At 33.6% G+C, this 15,841-nt stretch overlaps 1 protein-coding gene across 2 annotated transcripts in view; it reads right to left on the bottom strand.

Moving 5' to 3' along the window:
• The window catches only part of Evi5 (ecotropic viral integration site 5), a 242,695-nt gene extending 232,259 nt beyond the window's left edge, over window positions 1–10,436 (bottom strand). Inside the window, exon 1 of one of the 2 annotated variants that reach the window (XM_067783298.1) lies at window positions 9,904–10,436. The gene's annotated coding sequence lies outside the window, so the exon portion shown is untranslated. Of the gene's footprint in view, window positions 1–9,416; window positions 9,436–9,903 lie in introns of those variants that run through there. The other variant, XM_067783304.1, reaches the window with a different exon arrangement.
• Window positions 10,437–15,841: the final 5,405 nt, after the last annotated feature.

Genomic DNA, 15,841 nt, shown 5'->3' with positions numbered 1-15,841 from the left:
GTGAACAATAGGTTGTATGGAATGTGTACTATATATACGACTGATATATATGATTTTTTCAGACAACGATCAAAATATACCCGCTGACAAAATTTCATTAATATATCTCAAAAATTGAGGGGCTAGTTTGCGTTCAAACAGGCAGACGGACATGGCTAAATCAAACCAGATTTTCAACTTGATAAATTCGGTATACTTATTGGCGGATCTATCTCTTACCCTTCCTGAACAGAACAAATAGCATTCGTTCGACTAAAAATGGCATTTCGTTCATAGTTTTATTTGCTCCGCTTTAAAACACCACCTAGAGCCTAAGAAATGCTTTCACTTCTTTATACTACGGCTGTGCTCTATACTCTGTTCATGTTCAGATCCAGAACCGTAGCAAAGCATATTTTTCTTTGCTACTGCTACTCTGTTCACAGGTTCTGACTTCGCTGAAAGTATAAACTTCAAGTGCGAATTATTCCAAACAACAAGGCGTAGAAAGGAACAAAAATTGTTTGTAGCGTTATTTAAAGCGAAAAGCTAAAAGAAAAAATTATTAAATAGTTCGACATATATTTCGATTTAAGAGAGGGTCATAAAACGGGCGTTTAATTTTGCCGATGTTTAATTTTTTGCTCGTTGCTATTGAGCTCATGCCTACATAAGTGCGTGTGTGTATTTTATTACTTATAGTTCATATATAGCAGCGAACAGAAAAATATTAATGATAATTTTTAAAAAATTTCATCAGTTAAATTTCTTTTTTTTTTTGTTTTCGGCATTTTAAGAAAACTGCTCTTTTAGTTCTGTAACTCAAACAATGCTCAAAAAGTCTATGTGAGGTCCTCGTGGACCGGACAGTTCATACTCAAAAACGTTTTCCAAAAAATTCTAAGATTCGCGAAATATTCCAAGTGTTTCTTTAGAGTTCTCTTAATTTTATTGAGCATGCAGTTTTGTAGCCCAAAAATTTTAGCCTAACAAAGTACAAGTTATAGCTCTCTTAAAAATCGCATTGATTTTTACAATCTCTTTCCAAAAGATGCAGATTTTCTTTCATACAAAACCCAAAAAAAAAATTTTAATTTTCATAAAATTTTATCGGAATTTTGAATGTTTTTGATATTGATTTGAATGGTTTCAGTTACAAAATTCACAGAAGTTTTTTTCCCAAAATATCAAAAACAAAAAAGGAGAAATTAATTAGCGAAATTCGATAAAAATCACCACTTCTATTTTTTTGTACGCTACTGTATATATTTTGCAAAAATTCAGTAACACAAAATTTATCACAAAAGCAAATTTTGTCTAGCAGAAAATAAAAAAGCCTTCATACCAAAATTCAGGCAGAATTGAAACTCCAACTGCAGGTAGAACAAATTAAAAATATTTAAAAGTACGACTTACTTTTTCAAGTAAATATATGTATATTTATATAAACGTATATGTATATACGCATATATGGATTACCCACATAGATATAATTCAATACACCCACTTCAGCTGTTTAAGCAAAAGCAGTAAAAGAAATAAGGAAGATTCAAACATGATTTTTATGGCTTATTTTTTGTGAAGGCCAATTTGATTAATTTTAACAAATCATGTTTATGTACATATATACATACATACATATACACTTTTGAGTCTTATATTATACTTATTTTACAAATTATTATAGAAAAAACCTTAATGGATCTAAGTATTATCGATGACAGCCAATAGCATGGTGTATTTTTAAAAGTTCGCAGGGATAGGATATGTTTTGGAAACGGCGACCGAGATAGGACAATCTTTCGTTCAGCCGTCCATGAGAGGATGGCTATAAGCTTGATTCGAACATATGAAGTTTGCTCGCTTGGCAAAATTTTTCACAATTGTAGCCATCTTGCTCCCAAATCGAATTGACAGCAATTAGCTGTGTTATTTCTGTCAGACACCCAAATTAATTATTTGTTTTTCGAATTTGAAAAAAATCAAAACAACTTCAATAAATATGAAAAAAAAAATGTAGGTGGGTGTTAATAAAAATCCTTATTAAATAAGGCGTTCTTCAATCTAATTCTAATATATGGCGTTTTTGTGACAAATCAACCCTGAAATGGGAAATTATTGAAAGTTATCTTGAGATAGGACGATTTTGAAAAGGCAGCCAGCATGAGGTGATACTCTATTCAGTAGCCGCAATGAACTTACAAAAAAATGGCTTATTGTCTTAGAACTTTTAATTCCGGTCTTGACTTTGACAAAACAGTTAAGCTTTTGTGCGGTCCTGCTACACAGGGAGTATTCACCTTTTTATTTTTTATTGTATTCATGGAAGTGTTGCGGATAAACCGTTAATTTAGAATATTCGGGAAACGTTCTTTTGATGCTCCCTCACGAGATCCTAATATATCAAATAAGTATATACATAATATTCCAAATATAAACCGATTCCCCAAATTTATAAATGGAGACGAATGTACCGAACATACGGAATGACATAATAACATAATCAATGAGTACATTTCGTTATGGCATCTCCATTATTTACTAATTACATTTTTACGTGAATCGGTTTACTAGTGGAGTTTTTGACGTTGGACGATGAATTTTGAATTAGTTTAGGTTTCGTATGTTCGTAGGCTTAGGAGAGTGCACGATTCCTGAGTGTCCGCACTTTTCATAAAACCTATGTTCAGCAACACTAATAGATCATGGCATAGCTAATAAATTCATCATAAAATTAAAAAAATATTCTAAGGAATTATGCAGTTCAGTACTTATCGGATACATATTTGTAAACTGATTGCTTTCTTCTTCTACTACTATTTTTCGAAAAATCGCAAAGAAACAACACAGTTTCCAGACGTCAATTTCAATGAACATCAAAATATTGAAAAATCGGCGTGGCAGATGTGCAGATGATGTGATGTGCAGATTCCTTATTTCTGTTCCAGCAAAAACTACAAAAATCGAGAATAACCACGCCCTGAAGGTATGAGTGGCCTTAGTAGGCATTGCCTTACCCATTTCTCAAAACTGTTTAATATTAATATTATTTTAGGTATATTTCATCATATATCAGGTATATCAATGATCCCAAAAATCACGAGCCCATATTGAAGCCCTGCTCCCTATTCTGCAACTCGTGTCGAAAGGAAATGCGATTCGAAAGCAGTCAAATCACGAACACATTTTTTCAAATCCGAAACAAAGACTAAAAATGCCATAAAAATGTTGTGTTCATTGAGCGACGGTATTTGGAATATTCGGACCGTATATAGTAGTATCAAATAAGCATGCGCTGAAGATTCCAAACTAGCTATTAAACTGAAACGATTCCTTGAATACTAAATAAAGAGCTTTCATAAGTTTCAAAATAAATAGGCGAATGCACTCACTGTTTATCAATACCACACTTAGCTGAACTCTTGTGTCGAATTCAAAGCCTTAATTTAACAAAAAGTCTCACCTAAATTGAAAGTTCTAAGAAATTCAAAAGCGTCCTATATCAGAATTAGGTTAAAGAATGCCCTATATCAGGATTTTTTCATGTACCGTCAGAATATATTCAATTTGCGCTCAGATAGGGCGGTTTTGAAACAAATTATGAATGATATTCTTAAACTCTGAAATAATGACAAAATCGATATCGTTAGCTTAATGTAAAAATGTGCTAGGTCACTTTTTTTGAAAAATAGTTTTTTAATGCAGTTTTAAAACTGAATTCAAAATACATCGATCACAAAAAAAAAATATTTTACGTGCTGTTGGCAATGATGTGTAAATGCGCTAAGTCGTCAGGTGTTAAAAAGAATGTGCTAAGTCAACCTGTCAACAATATGAATCTGAATTACTAGTCATTTCCTTGTGCGCGCATTTTATATATTTATTTCATTCATTCAGTCTAAAAGTACAACCTTTGTTGTTGTTGCATTAATGATAAAGACACTCCCCATGTTGATGGTCCTTTGCTGGATATACATCCGGTACGTTCCGGTAGCAAAGCACTATTAAGGTACTAGCCCGACCATTTCGGGACCGATTTATATGGTCACATTAAACCTTCTAGGCTATCCCTCCCTCCCCACCCATAGTTCCAAAAGGAACTTGGGGTCGCCAGAGCCTCAGCTGTCAATGAAACAGGATTCGCCACTGGTAGGTGAGGTTGACAATTGGGTTGGATATGCTATATATTGCGCTGGCAACCGCTTGAGAGGGTTGCGCTACACAACCCCTTGAAATTGGATTCACCCAATTGAGACATGCCTTTGGTGTTTGATAAATGCTTTGCGCTGACCCATAATCTACTTCAATTCTTACATGTCGATACCTACATGCTTTCTTACAGACTAGTTATAATGGGAGGCCGTCTGGCCAGTGAATTTTTGTAAACAATTTTTGAACTCTCTCAATTGTATAGGAGTTAGATTCATAGGAAGGATTCCATATTATTGAGCAATATTCAAGACGACTTCTGTCCGAGGATATATAAAGTGCCTTCAACGTCATAGGGTCCATAAAGTCACTGGTGTTACGTCTACTGAACCCAACCATTGCAACAAATTTTGAAACAACGAAGTTAATGTTGATAAAGAAAATTTGGAGGCAAAAATTACACCCAAGTCTTTACTCTCTTGACAACGATTAATAGATTTAAAATTTAGTTTGTAGATAAAGTATGTGGCAGTTCCCTTTTGGAATAAGACAACACAAGATTTGTTTGAATTTAAAATTATTGTCTGCGCACCATCCGGCAAAAGAGTTCAGTTCAGAACCGTTAAAAATAGTTTGCCAAATAAATAGTATTTTTTGTGAAATATATAGTTTTAGTGTTATATTTCAATCATTAAAGGTGAGGAGTGATGGGGAAACATATTGAGTAAAAAGTGCTAAGTCAGGAGAAAAAATTTGTTTTGAGTGCGAAAATTGTGCTAAGTCATAAAATAGCTGCTGGGTTAGCATACATGATTATTATTTATCTTTTTCAAAGCTTTTACACTCAAAAGTATTGCAATTAAGGTATCCTCATTCACAGTTTTGAAAAAATAAGGTTATTTCAAAAATTATTTTTTTTTTTTCGTCTCCTGTAAAATTCGTAAAAGTTGAGTTAGCACATTTTCACATTAAGCTAACGATATTATTATTTATCATTTCACGTAAATAATGATTTCCCCAAAACCTGTTGGCAAATTCAACATTACTATAACTACTAATATACTACTTAAGATACTTTTCTACTACAATTTTCGCTGAAGAGTGAGTTATTCCCCACTTTTCTTGCTTCGTAAAAGCAGACCGTCCTGGCCCCGTATCGTGTAATACAATCAGTGACTGAAAACCATTTTCACCCAAGCGACTACTATACAACTGTCAAAATATTTTTGAAAATTTCTAAAATTATTTAAAAGTTATGGAACTAACGAGTAATCGTTGTCGCTAGTTCACATACATACATATGTCATTAATCCGATCCACCAGTTCTAAGCTATTTTGATTTAAAACACGAGCTTCGATCACGGATCTTTAAACGTAATATGCGCGCTGAATTGTGTCAAACCTCTGCTGTTATTAAAGAACAAACCTTTAGTAATTCAAGTATGAACTAGAAGAAGTTTTATTTCTTATATGCGTGGTGTTGAAACAACGCACGGTGGGGTATTTGACCAATCTAACTGGCCAAAAGTCGATTTTTCAAAATATTAATACTCAAAATATTAAATATACTCCCTGGCGTTCCTAGATGTCCACTAAATAGTATACATACCCCAAAACCCATCTGCAACGTCAACGGAGCTAACCCCACACATCTAAAGTTGTATAAAAATTGTATGCAGATCGATGAATTTTGGATTAAAAAGCAATGTACCCTTCTATCCTAAATACTTGTTCACATTTTCTTATAGGACAGGTAAATGTGTTTTTAATTCGTATGTTCGACTTTTTATACCGCATGTTTTAACTGAGTTATTCTACTTGTAATACTACTTCTTTTGAATATTAAATTTTTTAAAAACCTTGCAAACAAAAAGATATATCTTTTTTTCATGGCATATCATGTCAGTAATTTTTTGGCAATACATAAGCTTGTGTTTGTTTCAAAGTTTAATAACAAAAACGGCTGCGCATACCCGCGATTTTTTTAGTGGTGGATCAATTTTGTAAGAGACTGATACCCCTATTGGCAAAAGGTGGCAACCTTGTGAAAACATCTTTAGTGGCAACACCTAGGTGGAAAGTCTTAAAATGTATCTAATGATATATCGATGTACCAAATTTGATTCAAATCGGTTAAGCCGTTTCCGAGATGGTAGTGGATATATAAAGAAATATAAAAAAGAAAGTGAGGTGGCAACCCTAAGTGGCAACCCTACTTAAAAGTGTCAATAGAAATGCGGAGTAAAATACCTTTCGTTTGATACCCATATTGACATACATATCTCATGTAATGCCAAAAAATTAGCCCAGGTCCCTCCGAAACCGGGGGCTCGATCCATAGTAATTCTGCGCGGTACACCGTGAATTTACTGTCAAATATTTCTTTTCATAACAATGAAGTGAGACAACCACTTTTTTAACAGAAATAACTCCTATTTTAGTTTTGGCCAGCTAGATTAATCAAATACCCCACCGTGCAACGTTTTTATTTACTCATCGCCTAATTAATTTATTTTTGAAACATACCCCTAAATCCGAATTGTGAATCTAAGCAGCTGAAGTGAATATTTAGTTTTCATAAAATCAAAATTAATTGAAAATATTAAAACTAAGCAAAATACCAGGGAAATCTTACTAAACGGTAAAATTAAAAAATCGCGATATATCGAGAAATACGAGTGTAAAATGGAATGAAAATAATATGAGTAATTCGCATATTTTTAATTGCATTGTTAATATGTAAAATCCAAGAGGAAAAAAAAACTACAGTCAAAAGTGTGAGTTGCAAAACGTGTTACTTTCAGCAGTTTAAAAGATATTTTTCTAGGTATGTACATTAGGGTGTACCTTAATTTACAAGTTTTTAATGAAAACATGGACATATTTTAAAGCAAATACCAATGCCGATTTTCATCGACTTTTTATACTGACAACAAGTTATAGCTAACATAATGGATCCTTCCTTGAATGCTTTTATTACAGCTTTAGGCTTTGGTCACTAAAGAGGACATATGTACGTTGTAACTTAAAAATAATTTCCAAGCATACAAATAACGCTAACCCAAGTGTAAATGGTACATGATAAATGGCTTGATTATCAGAGCTTTGCCGCCGAATCTCTCCTGCCACAAAGATGTTGTTGTTGCCATTCGAAAGGCCAAAAGATATAGCATTTATAAAGATGTTTATAGAAGTGATTGCATTTTCGCATACGCAATGATAGACAAATTAAGCTTTGGAATATGTGCGCCTGGTGATGTTGTTGTTGTAGATGAGTTTGACAATTGAGTTGGAGAAGCTATAAATTGCGCTGGCAAACCCCTGCAAAAGGGTTGCGCCACACAACCACTTGAATCCCAAGGACCCCTAATATAAAAGCAAGGAATGCTTTAGAACGGGCCTCTGATCTGAAAGCTTTTTGTGCATACCACTTACCACTTTCCCTAACCCCGAACAGTATGTTTCAGTCAATTCCAGGTCCACTAAGTACAGCTACACGAATATTTGCCAACCTTTGGACATCATATCGTGTTTTAAATTTACCATACCTAAGACTGAGTGATCTCCCTATCTCCGCTCCCAGCTTGTAAATGTTTTCTATCCAAAAATTGTCCAAAATGTGCTGAAATGTGTTTCTAAAGGATTTATGCGCTAGTTTTTCAGGCCAAAGAGCTCAACATTAAAAAGCACAAAGGAATACTGAACCCGCAGTTTCTGCTAAATTTTCACAAGCCGGAAGACCCACCAAACAACTTGGAAGGCCTTGGGGAGTGTTATCGAAATTGATGGTCCTTTGCCGGATGCAGATCCGGTACGTTCCGGTACCAAGCCCGACCAACGATCCCCCAGCGGGTTAGGGGGTCAGAATATACCTGCGGTAGGTATGCCTGTCGTAAGAGGCGACTAAAATACCAGATTCAAGGGGTTGTGTAGCGCAACCCTGCAGGTTGCCAGCGCAATATATAGCTTCTCCAAACACAATTGTCAACCTCACCTATCCGCGGCGAATCCTGTTTCACTAACAGACGAGGCTCTGGCGACCCTAAGCTCCTTATGGAACTTGGGGTTGGGGAGGGAGGGGATGGCCTGAAGGTTTAATGTGGCCACATAAATCGTTCCCGAGATGGTTGGGCCAACACCTTAATGGTGCTGTGGTACCGGAGCGTACCGGATCTGTATCCGGCAAAGGACCATCACATCGATAACACTCCCCAAAGCTTTCGGGGAGCAACCATATCGCTACAACAACAACAACAACAACATCTCGGGAACGATTTATTATGACCACATGCGAGCTTCTAGGCCATCCCGCCCTCCCACCCTCTAGATCCATGAGGAGTTCGGAGTCGCCAGAGCCTCGGCTGTTAATGAATGTTGGAGAAGCTATATATTGCGCTGACAACCTGAAAGGGTTGCGATACACAACCCCTTTAATATATTAGGTAATTTAGTCGCCTCCTACGACAGGCATACCGCGGGTATATTCTAACCCCCTAACCCGCTGGGGGATAATGCTGCACCTTGCGATTTCTTCTGATTTGGATAAAATACAAGTTGCAAAATTTACTTATTTACAACGATACATATGAATATCTATATGTACATTTTTCGTTTACGCACCCACGTTGCACGTATTTTTATGGAGAACGGTAGAATGAGTGACACTACCGCCATCTGATATTGAAAAGTAGCCAACTCCCAAATTTTTTTGCAAAAAAGCGTGTTAAAAAATAATCAGAAGAAGTTGGCATTAGCTTTAGCTAAGAGTGTTGGCACGCTTTGCAAGTGAAATTGTTTTTCCCACTGTTTGGTAAATTTTCTAACATTTTTCGCAATTAAAAACTGCAATATAACAATACGAATACGACACAAAATATATTAGCAAGTATTTTTGTTGTATAGGGAGAATGTTTATACCAGTGCTTCGCGAAATTTTGTACGTGAATGGGCAAGGCGAAATAAACTTAAATTGTCAAGTCTGCAGTTCCTTCATATTTACAAACGCAACATCTTGGTTGATTATGACGATGTTATTGGTATTAGAGCCTCATGCGATTTACAACCAGATTGACTGAATTTTTATATGCGTGAGTGTCGGGTATTTGACGCTTGCCCCGCGACTATCAAATAAAAAGCCATCAACCAACATTTGCATTGAGAAACCTTAGCGTTCGGACGTGAATATGTCGTCATCGGATGATGACTTTTTTTTACTTGCAACTGCAGCAGTTTTATTAAATAATAAAAAAATTATCAAAAATTGTATTAAATAATAATAAAAGCTTTACATTCCATAAAGCTGGTAAACAAACATTGATAATTTTCAATAAATTTTAATATGAATTGCTGTTTTTCCGCGCACTTGTTCATTTTGAATGTCGACACAAATTAAATACAACGCTGCTGTTTTGTCAATCACACCCCGCGACTATCAAATAAGCAAGTGTCAAATGAAAAAATCAAAAATTTTTGATGTTCATCAACGTGTAGCCGACAACAAATACGTGTGTCACGAAGCCACCCGACTGCACTAACACACACAAAATTCAGTCAATCTGGTTGTAAATCGCAGGAGGCTCTTAATAAGATTGTGTTAAACGGATCTATATGAAATATGTCATTGTGCCGCGGCCTTTACTGTATGTATGTATGGAAATGTATACCAAAGACAGCAACAACACTGCAGCAAACGATGCTTTCGCACTTGTCACCATACATACACAAACATCCGTACATACATATCAGTATCAATAAACTAGGTGTATACGCACTTACCTCTTTTATAGCAGCTAATCACGCCCAGCTAATTGTGGTAAATGGTTATTCAAAGTTATTTTCCAATTGGCACATAACTATTTTTCTTATAAGCATATTTAAAACGAAATCAGCGAAGAATACGTTTTGCCAATGATGCTGCTCCTTCTTTGCCTCGTATTTCCTCTATCAAATTTCCGATGATTTTTTCTCTGCTCAAAGCACCACTCCAGCTTACTTAAATTAATCCACTATTTTTAATTGAAATTTATTAAGCACTAACAATTTTTCAATAATTTCACTTGATCTACTTTTTTTTTGCCATGAATGCAGCAAAATTTGGTTTTTAGCACTCCCACAAAACTCCTCCCATCTACTTTGTGTGTGTGTGTATTACTTTTTTGCGTACACCTGCACTCGCGCACAAGAATTAAGCGATTTGTTTTCAGTGCTTCAGAATATGAAATATGAATTATTTTTGTTTTCATAAATTTTTAATAAAGCAAACATCTACTTAATTTTTATTAAATGCGATACGCGTATCTTCACAAGCCACGGTCATAGTGTACAAGTACAAGTGTGTTGACTTATCTGTCAAGCATTCTGACAGGCACTCGCTGGATTCGGAATGACAGCGAATTCAAAATGGATACCATTACCGAGTGCGCCGAATGATTGAAAAATTGAAAAAGTCGATACGATTGGTAGTCAAAAATGTTGTCGTTGAGACCAAAAATGCGACTCTAGACCTGAGATTTCCATCAGGTGAGCGAGGCTGTTTGAATTTTTGACGTTTATCGCTTAGTGAACACACTTGGTATAGGTACACTATGGCCACGGTCTGCTAGTTTTCACCAATTTTTTGTTTTTGATTTTTTAAACAAAAAGTTTTCTGGTCTACTCTTTGGACACTTTTCTTATTGAAGTGTTTTGTTGTCATTTTGTATCGCCACAGGCTGCATCATGTACACGAAAATGTTTTGTTTCACATAAAATGTTAAGGGCCAATTAATGGTGACTTCATATACTTCTTTATCACTACTACTCAACTGTTAAATTTTTGTAAAAAAGGGGCTTAAATATATGTATATTTCAACAAGCTGTCTTGCTTTTATCAATATTGTTCGTTAGGCTATTGCGTTCTCCAAATGAAAAAGTAAGCTTTTGTTTTCCATTAGTATTATAAAATTTTTATTATTTTAAGAACTCCGCAGAATAGCATTAACGATTTGTGCTGAGTGCGCAGATATACGTATGTAAAGGAACCCTTAGTGACCAAAAAGCGACGAAAACAAACAAATAATGGCAACTGACAAATACGAGTTTCTCATGCACAGAATTAACAGTTACAAAATATGCGTAGGCACTACAAATGCATTAAGCTGGAGACATTGGTGCTTTATCGGTAACCGTATCGGTAACCTTATAACAGCTGATTCGATCAACCTAAAGCGCCAAATACACGACACGAAGCTTTCCGCGAACATTCCCGTTATGTCATGTTTCTGCGACCTTTTCTGTCGTGTATGGTGGTGTTTGCCAGTTCGCGCAAATGTTCGTGCGTGTATGGCGAAATAGCTCATAATCGTAGTAATTTCTGAACGGAACAGACGTGCGCGGAAAAGTAAAATGGACAATAAAAAATTTCTGAGTGAATTTATTGAAATGTATAAATCTTTGCCATCATTGTGGCAAGTAAAAAGCAAAGATTATTGTAATACAATTAAAAAGAATAATGATTATGTGACTTTAATCGAAAAATTAAAATTGTCCGTATTCATCGCTGTTTGAAAGAGAACTAATGTTCGGCCAAAAGTTCGTATGGTGTATGGCCAAAGCTGCGAACAAGATTGCGGAATGTTCGCGGAAATGTTCGTGTCGTGTATTTGGCGCTTTATGAGAATCAATGCAATCGATTATTGGTGCCGCTAAGGTCGTAACCGTATCGTAGCCAACCAATTGGGTTTTGGTTTACCGTCGTAACGATAAACAGCTGATTACGTTAGGGATACGGATACAGCGATACGACATACGGCACCAATGACTCCGGCTTTAATTGAAAACAAATCTAGTTAGCGGTCGTAAGATTTTCAGCTGTTATAAGTAAATTTAATATCAAAAATATCGAAGCGTTGTTTTTTGTGTGATAAAAAGAGAGACAAACTTAATAATACTAGCCAGACCCGTGCGCATATTGCGCAACAAAATACAAAATACGTGTCGGGCTTGTAAAAATAAATTAGCGGTACCCGACAGATGATGTTCTGGGCCACCCTGGCCCACATTTTGGTCGAAATCTCGAGAACGCCTTCACATATACAACTAAGGGCCACTCTCTTTTAAAACCCTCATTAATACCTTTAATTTGATACCCATATCATACAAACACATTCTAGGGTCACCCCTAGTCCACCTTTATGGCGATATCCCGACATGGCGTCCACCTATAGAACTGTGGCCCACTCCCTTTTAAAATGCTCTTTAATACCTTCCATTTGAAACACATGTCATACAAACACATTGTTACCATTGTTACCCTAGGTTCATTTTGCTAAATGGCGATTTTCCCTTATTTTGTCTCCGAAGCTCTCAGCTGAGTATGTAATGTTCGGTTACTATAGTGTTAACTACTTTGTATTCTTTACTATAATTTTTAAAATAATTTTTAATTGAGTTTTCATGTTAACTTAAAATTTTTGAATAACTTCAAAAAAAGAAAATTCTAATTAGTTTGAAAATATTTTAACTCAAAAGTAAATAAAATAATATTTCTAAAAATAAATATTTAAATATTTGGTTAACCACCAAATATATTGGCGATTCTACCAACGGACCTAATTTTTAAATCGATATTTGATACAAATGCTGAATGTGGCACTTTACGTATCACAGATATACTGAACAATGCAATATCACAAATAGAAGTGCAACTAAGTGACGTGCTACCAAAAAAAAAACAAAAAAAAAAGTTTTATTAAGTTGTCTGAACCAATTGCAGACTATCAATCGGTTTCGGCAAATGAGCACACGATCCAATACAAAAATGCGTGAACTGATTTCTCAAAGAAAGTTAAATCAAAAATATCTACAAGAATTAGTGAAGATTAAATAGTGAATTCTTAACCGAAATTTATCTAAAAATAACTCTAAAATTGTGCACAAATATCTTTAAATATTTATATGAAGTGAACTAAAGAAGTTATTATAGTAAAACAAACATCCAAATTTAAAAATTTAGTATACAAAGATATAAACTATGAACAAAGATACAAATATAAATAAACTATCTACGTAAATACAAATATTAAAAACTTTATTATCTATATTTAAACCCTTAAAATTTAACTAAGTACTTAAAAATTAAAAACTATTTACAATTGAGTTATCCACTTCATTACAACAAAAGCTATTTTACGCACAATACACACAAGAACGGATTTAAAATATAAGACATCACGTTGAAAATGACGAGATTTATAAAGAAAACCACAAAGCCATTGCATAAACAGCAACAACGATGTATTCAATTGTTATCACTTCCAAAAAACGCAATTGATTCCGTTAAAATCTCTACAATCATCAATCAACTACTTATTAATTTTAATATATATATATTTTTTTTTTATTAAATTAAATTTTATGTAAGTATAATTATTATTTTAATATTAAATTTAAAATCTTCTATTATAATTTAAATTAAAATTTTAAACCCTTTAAAATTTCAAATTTATTTTAAGATTATTTTTATATTTTAAAAATTCTATATAAATTATTTAAATTTATTTATTTTTTATATAAAAATTAATATTTTATTTAAATTGTTAACTCCCTTTCCAAAAAAAAAATCTTAAATATTTCCTAATTTTCAAATTTTTCATTTAATTTTTTTTTTTTTTCATATGGTTCTACGTTCACCAATACGAACCCGTAAGTTTACAAATTCGGAAAATCAAAACAACAATTATACAAATAACACAATGACTCACAATACAACTCAAAATTCTAACATTAATACAACACAAAACAACATCTCTAATATAACACAAGATACTTCAACACAAGATAACTTTACAAATTTTCCTTCTACTAAATCTATTAAATTACCACAATTTGGCAAGATTGTCCTGATGCCTGGTTTTTACTTGTTGAAGGACAATTTGAAATTAATAATATCACTGATGATAATTTAAAATTTCAAAATGTTCTAATTACTCTTCAACGAGATACTATTTCTAAAATTTTAGATGTTATTAACCCTCCTCCTCTTTTTAATAAATATGATACAATCAAAAAAATTCTATGTGAAAGATTTTCTCTTAGCGAAGAAAAACGATTAGAACAATTATTTTCAAAAGCTGAACTTGGTGATTGTTCACCATCTGAATTATTCAGATTTATGAAATCACTTATAGGTTCTGACTCCATAGTTAGCCACGAGACACTCTTTAAATTGTGGATTCGTAAATTACCACAAGAAATACAAATTCATTTGACTTCCAATAATAATCAAAACAGATATGGAATTATTATTTTGACTGACAAACTTTTTGATTTAATCAATAATCCTCATTTTTCCAAATCTCCTGTAGTCTCAAGTATAAATAATAATATTTTAGAACAATGCGTTAAAAATTTAACTGAATTAACCACGGTTATTCTTCAAAATTTAAATAAAATTTCTAATGATATTAATCAATTACAAATCCTTTCAAAATCTAAAGATAGAAATAGATCTAAATCTCGAAATTTTTCAGGATCTCGAAATTTTTCAAACAATCGTAATTTTAATTCACAAACAACTATTTGTTGGTATCACAAAAAATTTAAGAATAACGCTCTCAAATGTATGCCCCCATGCAATTTTAATCAAAATCATAATTCAAATTACGAACAAAATTTAAACTGAAACGATCCATTATGACGGTGACGGATAATGGAACTATTATTAAACCTACTCGTCGCCTATTCATATTTGATAAATTCAATAAACTTAATTTTCTTATCGATACCGGTGCAGTTGTATCAGTTATTCCCTTTTCTAAATTTAAAATTTATAAAAGAAATTCGGATCTTACTTTGACTGCAGCAAACGGTTCTTCAATTGAAACTTTCGGTACAAAACTACTTAAAATTGATTTAGGTTTAAGAAGAGATTTTGAATTTCCATTCATTATTGCGAATATCGATACACCAATTTTGGAGCAAACTTTTTAGAAAAATTCGGAATTATTGTCAATATTAAAAATAAAGAAATAATGAATTCTACTACAAAAATTAAAGTTGCTGGATTTTCTGGATTTTCTGATATTTTCTCACTCAAAATTCCTATTGTCGAAAATAAGTTTTCAAAATTACTTAATGAATTTCCATCTATTACCTGCGAACCAGATTATACTAAAAAAGTTAAACACCATACGGTTCACAGGATAGAAACAAAAGGTATTTTACCATTTTCGAAACCCAAACGTCTTGATCGAATCAAACTTAAAATTGCTAAAACTGAATTTGAATTTTTAGTTAAAACTGGTATATGCAGACCCTCAAATTCTCCTATTGCATCTCCACTTCATCTCGTTCCTAAAAAAGAACCAAATGGCTGGAGACCTTGCGGAGACTATCGAAGACTTAATTTTATTACTACACCAGATCGGTATCCTTTACCACATATTCACGATTTAACAATTGATTTAAAAAACAAACAATTTTTTTTCCAAAATTGATCTTGTGCGTGCCTACCACCAAATTCCAATGGCAGAAGAAGACATTCATAAAACTGCAATAACTACCCCTTTTGGAATGTTTGAATTCGTAAGAATGCCCTTCGGTTTACGAAACAGTGCTCAAACTTTCCAACGCTTTATTAATGAAGTATTTTCTGATTTAGATTTTGTATTTACATACATTGATGACATTCTTATTGCCAGTGATAATGAAGATCAACATATAAATCATTTAAAAT

The sequence above is a fragment of the Eurosta solidaginis genome, chromosome 4 (assembly GCF_040869045.1).
Source record: "Eurosta solidaginis isolate ZX-2024a chromosome 4, ASM4086904v1, whole genome shotgun sequence".
In the NCBI taxonomy this organism is placed as follows: Eukaryota; Metazoa; Arthropoda; class Insecta; order Diptera; family Tephritidae; genus Eurosta; species Eurosta solidaginis.
Note: the sequence above shows the minus strand (reverse complement) of the source record. Positions and strands in the feature narration are given on the sequence as shown.